This window comes from Amphiprion ocellaris, chromosome 9, assembly GCF_022539595.1.
Source record: "Amphiprion ocellaris isolate individual 3 ecotype Okinawa chromosome 9, ASM2253959v1, whole genome shotgun sequence".
NCBI classification, from domain to species: Eukaryota; Metazoa; Chordata; class Actinopteri; family Pomacentridae; genus Amphiprion; species Amphiprion ocellaris.
In genome coordinates, this window is record NC_072774.1 from 28,787,311 (window position 1) to 28,798,883 (window position 11,573).

Genomic DNA, 11,573 nt, shown 5'->3' on the forward strand with positions numbered 1-11,573 from the left:
TCATGCTGTCATGAGAGTTTTGTTGAGACTTATTTCATGTTTACTTGCTGAGAGCTATTTGTTGCCCAGTTTCATCAAACAAAATGCATGTCACCTTCCAGTTATCAACCAACCACATGACTTATTACAAGTACAAAATAAACCAATTAAGGACATTGCTTGAAACCTTCATCACAGGTCATGGGCCATAAAACCATAATAATGAGCTGAGAGATGCAAAAGCACTGGAGAACTGAAGGGAGCTGCAAAGTCTGACAGTAATTTTCTGTGGGTTCATCACTTGGAGCAACCTGCCTCCAGCTACACATTACTATTTGATCTTCTAGTAATATGGGGGGAGAAAAAGGGAAATTAGTGCAGATTTAAATAAGGTTTTTAGTTTAAATTCTTTGCTCCAATAACTGCAATTGAAGGTCTTTGGGCAGCTTAAACAATCAGAGTCAAATGAACCTGTCGTAAAGCAAGTGAACCAAAAGCAGCTATAGCACTGACCCTGGACTGTCTGGAAAGCGGTTTTGGAGCTTGTCAGCATATTATACAGATAAAGAGAAATAATCTAATTTATATCCCAGTTTTCAGTTCTCTGGATAGAACAGGATCCTAGTTACTCCACCAAGAAGGCAGAGTTATGTGACAATCGGCATATGTTTGTCCGTCTGTCTGTCTGTGTACAACATTACTCAATTACAATTATGCACGCCATCACTGTAACTATGACAACAAGTGAACACTACGTCAGCTGCTTGCTGACAATCACATGATTGCGATCCTACTACAAATCCACCATTGCAGACTTATCCGTCGGTAATGATACGAGGAACAATTGATTAAATTGCGGGTGTGTTTCTGAGTCCCATCAATTCCCGCCGTCCGCTACATGCGAGTTGGTATCCGTACATAATGTACACATGCATAACACACCTGTGCTCAGTGTGAGGTCATGTTGTTTGTAGGTACATCTATATTAAATGTCCACATTCTATGTTGCCGTGATTTCTGATCATCAGTAACTAATAAACAAATGATGCATTTCTTAAAAAAAAAAAAAAAAAAAAAAATGCTGCATTTCTGACAATGCCATATGGAGGAATGAACAGGCTTGGTGGAGTACTGCACTCTCTAAGTGGTTTTCTTGTTTACTTCTGTTTTGTTTTCCTCATGGAAGGGTGTTTTTTCTAGCACACGTTTATGTAATCGCATGTCCACAGACAACCTTTTCTCCACATGACCTACATGATGCAGCAAGTCATTACAATTTTAAAGCTAGTGACTTTAAGAACTCAATTTTCATTAATATACCATATTGCTTGCCAAGGGCATAAAATGGCATAGCTCTGTAGGGAAATACTGGTATTACAACCTAACTACTTTAGACTTTTATAGAACTAACCTCAAAGGGCTGCTGGTTGAGCCAAAACAGTCACAGAAAGCATCAAGAAGTAGCTATAAAAATAAGCTGAAAACCCCTGCTGATTAAACAAAAATGACACAATTACACTGCCAGTGGCACTATATAATGTAGTTTAATGTGAAAATATCCACTGAGGACTGAGGATGTGGTGAGATGTTGGGATTCTGGTTGGCTAAATTTGAGGCCTTGCAGCCGATTTCCCTTAAGCGTTACACAACCAAAGCTGAGATCCTGCAAGGGCTTGCAAGAAAAGCTGTTGCATAATAGTGAGTGTGAGAGAGGGAGCGGTAGAGAGGGAGACCAGAGGCTGGGGTGTAATCCAAGGCTGCAATTACAACTATGCATCCGTACTTTTCGACCAAAAAAATAAAAACAAAAACAAAAACACTAACTGGCCCTTTGTGTTTCTTCACACATTCATCTGTAATTTAAAAAGAGAAAACTAAATCCAACCACTCCTTCTGAGCTGAACTCACAAGTCAAAGCTAACTGCCAGGTGCGCCTCAGTAGAGCTCTTCAGACATTTCTTCTTGCTGCTGAAATAAATCATTGGAATGGAAAAAGCTCTTATTATAAGGTGAAAAATCCATTACCACTCAAAGCAGAGACTGCAGTACATATGAGCAATTATATCCATCTGAGCTGTCCATTACCTGCAGCTATTTCACATCATCCTCATGATTTGATAATGTCTTTATATGGCTTCAGGGTGAAAAAAGTCTGCATTTTGATATTTATGTAAATGCAGGGATGAGAATGACAAATGGAAAAAAACTCGGAAAATGTCTGCCGAAGGCCCCCCCCCCCCCCCCCCCCTTATGAATCTTCACTACGGCAACGCCGGCTTTATCAATCTGCAGCAAGTAGGTTTACGCTTTCATTTTGAGAAACAATTACAAACAAAGCCACAACAGTATTGTGCAAGAGGATTTCACACCACTTTTTTTGTTCTGTCTGAATGAGACTTCCTCATATAAAAGGCCAGTGACTTTTATAGAACAATGACTCAGAAACGATAGATGCGAGGAGCCGAGTAAACAACGTGGTGCCTTTTTTCCTTGTTCTATATGGCCTGTCACTAGATTAAAATGTTCTCACCCAATTTTCCCACAAATGCACACAGAGGAAAAAAAAAAATCTTTTGGGAATGTAAACTTCATGGTGGTGAGATTTTTGTGATGTGGAGGGGGATCGAGATTTAAGAGGGTTTTAGGTCACCGCCTGCACTAATACAGAGGCCGCTAAAATGCTGAGGTTGAAGCATAAAAACAGTCTAGACAGACAGAGATGCAACATATGAACATCAATTTATAAATCCCAAATGGTCTTCAAACCCACAGACTCACATAAAGGTCAGTTTCATGTGGTCTCTGGTTGGTTAAAAAGCTTCCATCGAGATCTGTTCAACTATAATGCAAGAGATGAAGGTTTTATTCATCAGCGTGATTCCACTGACTGCTAGACCATTGGGTGGCAGATAAATTCCTCTTGATTTCCATTAGTAGAGGTATAATGAGTAAATTGATGGCAAGGGAAAGGAACAAAAATGTAAATCACTATGTTTAATCTAAAATATAGCCATCACAATTATACACAGAAGCATATATATGTACTCTACTGTTCAAAAGTTTGAGGTCAAAACAATTTCACGTTTTCCATGAAAACTCACACTTGTTCATGTGCTAACATAATTGCACAAGGGTTTTCTAATCATCAATTAGCCATTTCCAGCTGGAATAGTCATTTACCACATTAACAATGTCTAGACTGCATTTCTGATCCATTTAATGTTATCTTCATTGAAAAAAACTGCTTTTCTTTTAAAAATAAGGACATTTCTAAGTGACCCCAAACTTTTGAACGGTAGTGTAAGTATAAAAGAATCTAAGAGTGGCTAATTTTTCCTTATAATAATTGTATTTTTATACTTTATGTCAGTAAGAATCCATTCTAAAGTTAGTTCATTAAAGTTTTTACATTTGCAGTTCTCATTATTCCAACTGCTGGCAGGCAGGAAATAAATTATTCTAAGGAATGAAAAGAAAATGAACTCCGGTGGTGAAATCATCTAAACAATTTTGCAAATGTTTTTTTAAAAGAGTCAAAGGACTAGGGTTATTTACATAAATGTAGCTGATTGATCAATAAAATTCCAACGAACACCGTAGAAAGAAGCATCCAGGCCGTAGATATTCAAATGCTACTCTCCACAGAAGTGATGGTGCGCTGTTTTTACTTCTGAATATATTTTGAATCAATTTCACAACTAGCAGTGCTTTGTTACTAAGCATCCAGCAAAGAAATTGATTTGATGCACGGGATCACCTTTCATTTATTATTTTAAAGGAAGCTTTTAAAACCCACCTGTGCAGTCAGGCACTTGTAAAGAATTTTATTTCTCTTCTGATGATCCGTTACTGCTCTTTTTAAGGTTGGACTACCTTTAATAATGTAAAGGTGCTATAGAAATAAGCTTATTACTTATATTATTATTTATCATACTTATGGGACATTAGCATTAGTTTCTGGGCATGTTTTACTCTTGCCATATTTTTAATCGCTGTGGACTCATTTTTCACTGGAATATAAGGTCCTGCACCTCTATGGAAACAGAACAGCCATGACTAGAAGTAGAGAAAACTCAGGAATGTATTCTGTTCAGTACAACACAGTTATAATGCTATAAATCATAACAAAAGAAAAAAAATCTATAAAGTTGAATTTTGGTTGTTTTACAAATATTGAAAAAAACTTGGAATCATTTTTCAAAGTGACCCCGTGTTACCAAAGCTGGAAAAGAATGATGATTTTATATAGTACAGATATTTTATTACCTACATTTTGAATTTCTTTCTGTGCTTCAGTGCCGTCTTCTATTTGCTCTGCGTAAACACAGTCTGCCGTTCAGCCCAGTTCAGCTGAAAGACCACCAAATATTTGTCAGGTGACTGTTGGTCACCGTTGGGTTTCTCAGTTGTGCTGAGAAGTGCAGAATTTCAGTTTTTCTATAGAATCTGGTTAGATGAAAGCTGCAATTTTTAAACCAGATGTGTATAATTAAGTGATATTGATTAAATATCACAGTTTTAAGCTTAGATTTCCCAACACGACAGATGATTTGTTCAGTGACTATGGGAAAGATGAAAATCTACTGATTCTTTCCGTTTCTACTTTTTCTGGCTTTAATAAACTATGTAATTTGGGCATTTTTTTTCCAAAGACAAAACGTATTTCAAACCCTCCAGCGGGTTTTGGGGTTCAGAAGGTTACCTGGCACAGCTGGCTGCACGTTCCCTCCCTGCTGCAGCTATTGAGCATCCTCTTAGTAACATGTGTTCTCTGTCCATGTTATAGTTCTCTGGTTTGTCTCACTCTCCCTGCTGAATCACTCTCTGTAGACCAACACCTCTCTTCTCTGGAATAGAGTTTGCACAAATCACACACAACCATTCTGTGCAACCATGGGCCTGACATACAACACACCAACCTATGACTAAGAATCACATAAGAGCTCCACTAGTCATGTACTTATCCAGCTTCTGTAACCACTGTATGCATATTTGATTTGATAAAAAGCCTTCGTGGCATATCGCCGCACAACAAGCTGACAAACCCATTTTTCTGTCTGGAACACGTGTGCGTCAGTCTGCCGTTGCTTGGTTCCTTTGTTTCACTTTAAGTTTGCTCTTGTGCACACGAGACAACAGCTTCTTTTAACCCTCCAGCTGCCCCCAGTGACTGCACTGCTCTGCTGTGAGAGTCAATTACGTAATGAATACCAGGCATGTGTGTGCAGGGAGGGAGTGCTGCGATGAGCGAGTTACATTCTCATCTATCCACCAGTGCAAGTACTGTGCTCTTGACAAGAGATCTGGGGTTGAAAGTCAACATCTGTCCCTGAAGGAGGGCATCTGTGTTCACAGTAATGAGTGAAGAGGAAGCCTAACTTCCAGCCTGTTTGGTTTCAGCCTCCTCACTTCCTTTCTACCTCTTCTTACAGCCTTATCTCGGTTTGTTAGACCAGTAAGCTTTATATGCTTAAAAGGCTGCCATGTTGTTCCAATAACTGAATAAGCAACCAGCTGTGAGAAAAGGAATAACATTACTACTCTTAAAGAAATGCTTACAATATATAAACAACTATAAGCCGCATCACTGCCAAAATCTAACTTGGTCCTTGTGTCATTTCTGACCTTCCCTGAAAATCTCATCCAAATCTGTTGGTCCGTTTTTGAGTATTGTTGCTAACAGACGGACAAACGTACACCAATCGTCACATATCAGATTTAGAGGGGTGGTGTTGACCTTTTTATAATCCATTCAATAGGACAACAGCCATGTAACACCAGAGTCCAAGCGTTTCTGTCCGGTTGGAATGAATATATTCTGCCTGTGCACGTTTTCCCCATGCTGTACTTGTGGTCAGGAACCTCCATGAAAACAACTCTCTCCTACTCACATCTTTGCTTCAGATTCTCATTCACCTGCTCATAGACTTCAGCAGAGTTTACTGCCACTGATGAGCTGGAAAGGGTCCCTCTGTTTAGTCTGTTTAGAGACTGCAGGAAAATGATTTGCAGCAGAGAAAAAAAAAGGGAGAAATGCAGAAATAGTTCCCAGGAATGTCATGAGTTTATCTTGGTCAGTTTCTTTCATTGAATAAATTACATTTTAGTAGAGGAAAAAAATCATCTTCTCCCATTTTGATTACTGGTAGATTAGACACTTCAATAAAGAATGTCAAAAAAGTTATATCTGATCATTTGCTTGGGGCAAATAAACACAGATATTATTGAATAACTCCATTATTGTTGTTTCATGAGAGGGTTTTGCAAATATTAGATAACTTTAGGTAAATATTTTGTTTAAAAAGTGTTAAATTATTGCTGCGAAAATAAACCAATTAATTGATTAGTCAACTGAAAAAAAATTAAGATGAACTATTTTGATAACGGATTAGTTGTTTAAGTAATTTCCAGGCAAAATCACAAAAATTTATAGAAAATTTGCTGTTGCTGCTGATTTTGATTTAAAATATAAATAGGACATTGTGAGGATTTTTTCCCAGATTATTCAGTTAATCAAGAGAAAAAAATGCACAAAAATCAGCTACAATGCTAGACCAGTTTGAGCCCAACACTGCCAATTAGTGAGGACAGCTGTACGCGGGACCCGGCTGGAGACGAAGTCAGAGTTTTGACAGTGTAGTAATCAGTCAGTCATAACTGGCTGCCTGAGCAGCTCCACCACATGGAGCAGCCATGTTTGCCTGTAGGCTCCAGCTGTCTGCCTGAAACATCAGTCAATGCTTTCTTAGCTCCTCACTCTCCTCACATGAAATGATACTTCGGCATTAGTCAGACTGTAACACTTCTTACTCTTGCACACACACTGTGATGCTGTTTTGCAAGAGGAGTCTGACTGTATAGACACGTACACAGCTGTTATTGTTGGAGCCTGAATGACGCAGCAGTAAACCAGTTTTATCAGCTCATATGAGTCCATCACAGGTTTATCAGTATCAGCTCATATGTTTTCCAAGACACAGAGATGTGAAACTTTTATTACTCCACCAAGGAACAGCAGAGTTATGGGAAAATCAGTGGATGTTTGTTCATCTGTCTATCTGTTAGCAACATTACTCAAAAACAGATCTAACGAAGGTCAGACATGACACAAGGACGAACTGACTAGATTTTGGCAGCAATGCGGCTTATATTCTGGATCCACTGATTTGTTAAGGATTTCTGTGTCATTGCGAGACAGCGGCACAGCGTCACTCTAACTATGACAACAAGTGAACACTATGTCAGCTGCCTGCTGATGATCACATGATTGTGATCCTACTACAAATCCACTGCTGCAGACTTATCGGGACTTATCTGTCCGAAATGATGCAAGGAACAACTGATTAAATCGTGGGGGTGTTTCTGAGTCCCATCAATTCCTGCCACCACTACATATTTAGGTCACGCAATTTGGTACCTGTACATAACGTACACATGCAGAACACGCCTGTGCTCAGTGCAAGATAATTTTGTTTGTGAGTACATCTATATTAAGTGGCCACATTCTATAGTGCCATGATTTCTTATCATCAATAACTAATGCACAAATGATGCATTTCTACAAAAAAAGCTACATTTTTGGCAATGCCATATGGGGGAATGAGCAGCCTTGGCAGAGTACTGCACACTGTGAGTGCTATTCTTGCTTTGAAATGGTGTTGTCATATAGTTTGTACAGCAGAGCGACTACAACACCATAGTTTAGTTTACTCAGCGCTGTCTGCAGCACATGTAGCAGAGAACAAACATCACAGTGGAGCAGACGGTGGTGCAGAGCAAGCATTGTCTTTACAGTAAGTAGCAAACAAGTTTGTGAAAAACACTGATGGAATATAATTATAGCCAATAATTTTTCATTTCCATTATACTTCTAGTGAATATTGGTCTGTAATTTGATATAAAAATTCCCTAGAAATTATATCAGCCCCGAAAATCCAGCAGCATTTAGGTTCTAGTTACTGTACATACATTTCTGAGAAGACTGCTCAGGGACTTTCCTAAGAACACAAGTGTGGCTCTAGCAGCAAAACAAAACAACACTCCCAGGGGTCCAACGCAGTGTACAGCTATTGCTTTGTTAATTCAAGCATATATTTGTTTTGTTTGCTACGCACAGGCTCTTCCCGTCATTCCCAGGGGTGTCGTACTAACATAGCCCGAGGCCTGAAGTGTTAAGCCCAACACTTGTCATTGGAAAAGCATTGCTATCTAATAATTGAAGCTACAGATCTGACAGCAAAATATTTAACTCCACCATATGCTGTGAACTCTACGAGGAGTTGATACTCTGCGGGCTGTAACGCCACCGCGGATGACAACACAAGCTGTCAGTGTAGCACCCGGAGCTGCCTGCCAGTACCACGCCTTGGGCAAAAAATAGAAAAAAATAATTACTGCGTTGCGGCACAGGAGGTGTTCACAGTGATAAGGTGAGGTAATGTGACTCAACCTGTCTGCCAAGCACAGGCACAGACAGGAGGGGAAGTGAGAAACGAGAGGAAGTTTGTGAGTCTGTAAGCACGGAAACTGACTAACCTCAGTATCACCTGTGAAGAACAGATGCCGCATGTGGATGCAGTGCAGACTTTTAGCGAGCAGGATGCAAAACTTAACGAGAAAATTTCTGACAGAAGGCCAAACTTTTCACTCAGCTGTCTGCACAACTGCACTTGCTGGCATGAGTGCAACGTATTCGTGAAGACAAAGGAATGCCGAGTGAGACACGTGACGGTGAGAGCAAACCTCTCAGCATGTTCTCCCCTGGCAGCGACAAATCCTAAGAAATGCAAAGGAATGCATTCCTGTGGCCTTCAGGTAGTCGCAGGCAAACAAGAGTTCTCTCCTGAAACTACATGAAGGTCAAGCTATGTCTCACTGTGTCAATAAAAACTTTCTCTGCATAATCCTCTAACTTTTACTAAATCTATCTGATTTATGTGTCTATTAAAAACGTGACTGTGTCTGGGCGATATATAAGTTTTATGGTATACCTGACAAGATGATCTGAGTTTTTATTTATCATATAAAGGTAGAAAAAGGTGAGGATTAAACCTAATTCATATCAAAGCCAGAGGTTATCTTGCACATTGTTGCCCGGCAAGAGGACATTCAGGGCAGCAGGCTTTAATAAATCAGTTCTGTTCAGGCATAAACAGCCAGTCATGTGTGAGCGCATTATTTATAGCCTGTGAGTAGCAGCAAGTGAACATGTAATCACAGCTTAGAGCCCATGTTTTATATCAAACTAACTGAAAAGACGTAAATAGAAACATAAGAGCTGTGAGATTATCATTCGATCTTTAGCTGCTGTACATGCTGCTGCTCTTTGCACCATCAGTGCAGCGGTGAGCAGCTGTTTTGCTCATGTAGGCCTACAGAGCCTGCATGGTTGCTGTTACAGTTCTTCAGTGTTTTTATGTAAAGTTGGGAAACAAGTGGAGCTTGCTGCAGACAAGTCCTGGATGCAGAGTGATGTAATACTTCATTTACTCCAGGCTTTACACTGTATGCTTCAGTATGCTGAACACTAGCAGCCCACTGCACCATGTTTCAAGCCTAAACCACGAGAAACATTACAGATATTTTGGAAAGCGTTTTTAAAAAGAGCGCAAACATTTACGTAACTTTAGTGAGAAAAAAAAATGCATTTGCAATGGATTGTGCCTCCCAAATGTCAAGAAGTCAATGCAGTTGCTAGGAGCAACATTTAACCGAAATATTAGGTTGTGTTAAAAGGACCTAACAGTGGCATTTCCCCTTCTTGTGTAGCCGTGAAATGTACATGCAAAACTCTATTTAAACTCCTTCCAAATTAAAGTTCACACAATGTGGTGCATATTTTCATGCCCACTGCGACATGATTAGTAACTTTAAAAGAGTCAGTTGAATCTACTGAAAAAATCGGCATACATATGATTCATCTAATAATTGTAGTATTTAATATGGTTTAAAGTAAATTGTTGCTTCCCATTTTGAACCAGCGATGCACTGCTAGCAAAAATAACAAGTTTATGGTAGCAAACAGTGTGCAGAAATTATAAAAAACCTTACGTTTAATTGGGTTAAGTTCCAAATGAGAAGCTACATGTATGCCGAATTGAAGAAAACCATATTACGATTGAGATAAACGGCTTTACTGTCTCTTAAAACAGCGTGTTATGTAACTAATAAGCGAAGAAGCCTTAAATTGCTAGATTTTTACACGGTGTTTGGTGCGCGAGGGACGGCAGCCGGGAGGGTCGAGGTTGGTGGTGCTGGCGGAAGGGGCGACACTGTCAAAGCACATGACAAACGCAGCGACAAACTCTGGTGACAGTGATGTCTTAAACGACACTTGTTAGGTTTTGTTCCATCGAGTTATGAAGCTGGCAAAGATCACATTCCGAGCGCGTTTCCTCCGCAGGGCGCACACGGCGGTTACGCAGCGTAAACAAGTCGACGTGGATAACATGTTTACTGCCTTTAACTAGAGGTCGGGAAACAACCGTAACGTATCCGTCGCACATGTGTGTAACTATTTTTTCTTGCATGTGTCTTAGTGGATTTGGACCAGTTTGGACAGTGCACGTACCCTTCTGCTCCGGTTGGTCTGTGTCAAATGCATCCACAGCTCAGCCTCGCTCTGGATGTGACCAACTGACAGTCTCCCCTCAGCAGTGGTCGGCAGTGGTCGTCAACATCAACATTAACGCCCTTTTTCCCCTTTATGGTGCGTCGTTGCTGTAATCACCAAAGTGTCTCCGTTTCACAAAAAAAAAGAAAGAAAGAAAAAGGAAAAAACGTGTCGGTGCTTCCTGATTTTAGGTACAGTGGTGGTGATGTTGTTGGTGAGGGGTGGGGCGGAGAGCAGCTTTAGTCCGCCGAGAAATGTTCGCTAAAACAGCACGTTGGAGCACGTCTGAGCACGATTAGTGGCTCGTGGCTCCACGGTGGGGAGGGCCGGAGAAATGCGCGCAGAGTAGTAGTGATTTTAAAACAGGATCTCACGCACGGAGATGACTCAAACGCACACGCACACGCTGAAGCTACACAGCAGCAGTTGCACAATACTCGACAGGCAGCAGATTAGCGCTTTGCTCAAGGGCACCGTGGCTGCAGAGGAACACTGGCATTTTTTTTGCTCCTCCCTCGAAGAAAGTTGGCCATAAAACTGCTCTATTCCCACCAGAATGTCAAACATCAACATGTTCAGGAGCCTTAATTAAACTGTTTTTCTTTCTTTCTCTGTCTGTCTGTCTATCTATCTATGTGCATTTCCACATTACATAGGGTTTATTTTCCGCTGAAAGCAGACTGAACACTTTATATGAAAATCAAAGCATTCTGCTACAAATGTCTTAATTCCCCATGAACATGAAAATGTGAAAAGTTAACCCCTCTCAGTTTCAAATGTCTTTTATTAAAATGATGCATTTACAGAGTAAGTCTTAAACTATTCCAAAGTTATCTGGACATCTTTAAGTGCCTGACCTCTCAGTCATTTGTGTTTATTTACAGAGCCATACTGGGTATTGTTTCTTCCTATTTGTCTTGTCTTTTAACAAGGAAACATGGGGGTCACAATCTCTAATCTATGGATACTCTGAAATTTGTCA

At 40.1% G+C, this 11,573-nt stretch overlaps 1 protein-coding gene across 1 annotated transcript in view; it reads right to left on the reverse strand.

The window, feature by feature from the left end:
• Nucleotides 1-10,891, reverse strand: part of LOC111580028 (myelin basic protein-like) — a 55,621-nt gene extending 44,730 nt beyond the window's left edge. The window contains exon 1 of the mRNA XM_023287573.3: nucleotides 10,550-10,891. The gene's annotated coding sequence lies outside the window, so the exon portion shown is untranslated. The remainder of the gene's footprint in view (nucleotides 1-10,549) is intronic.
• Nucleotides 10,892-11,573: the final 682 nt, after the last annotated feature.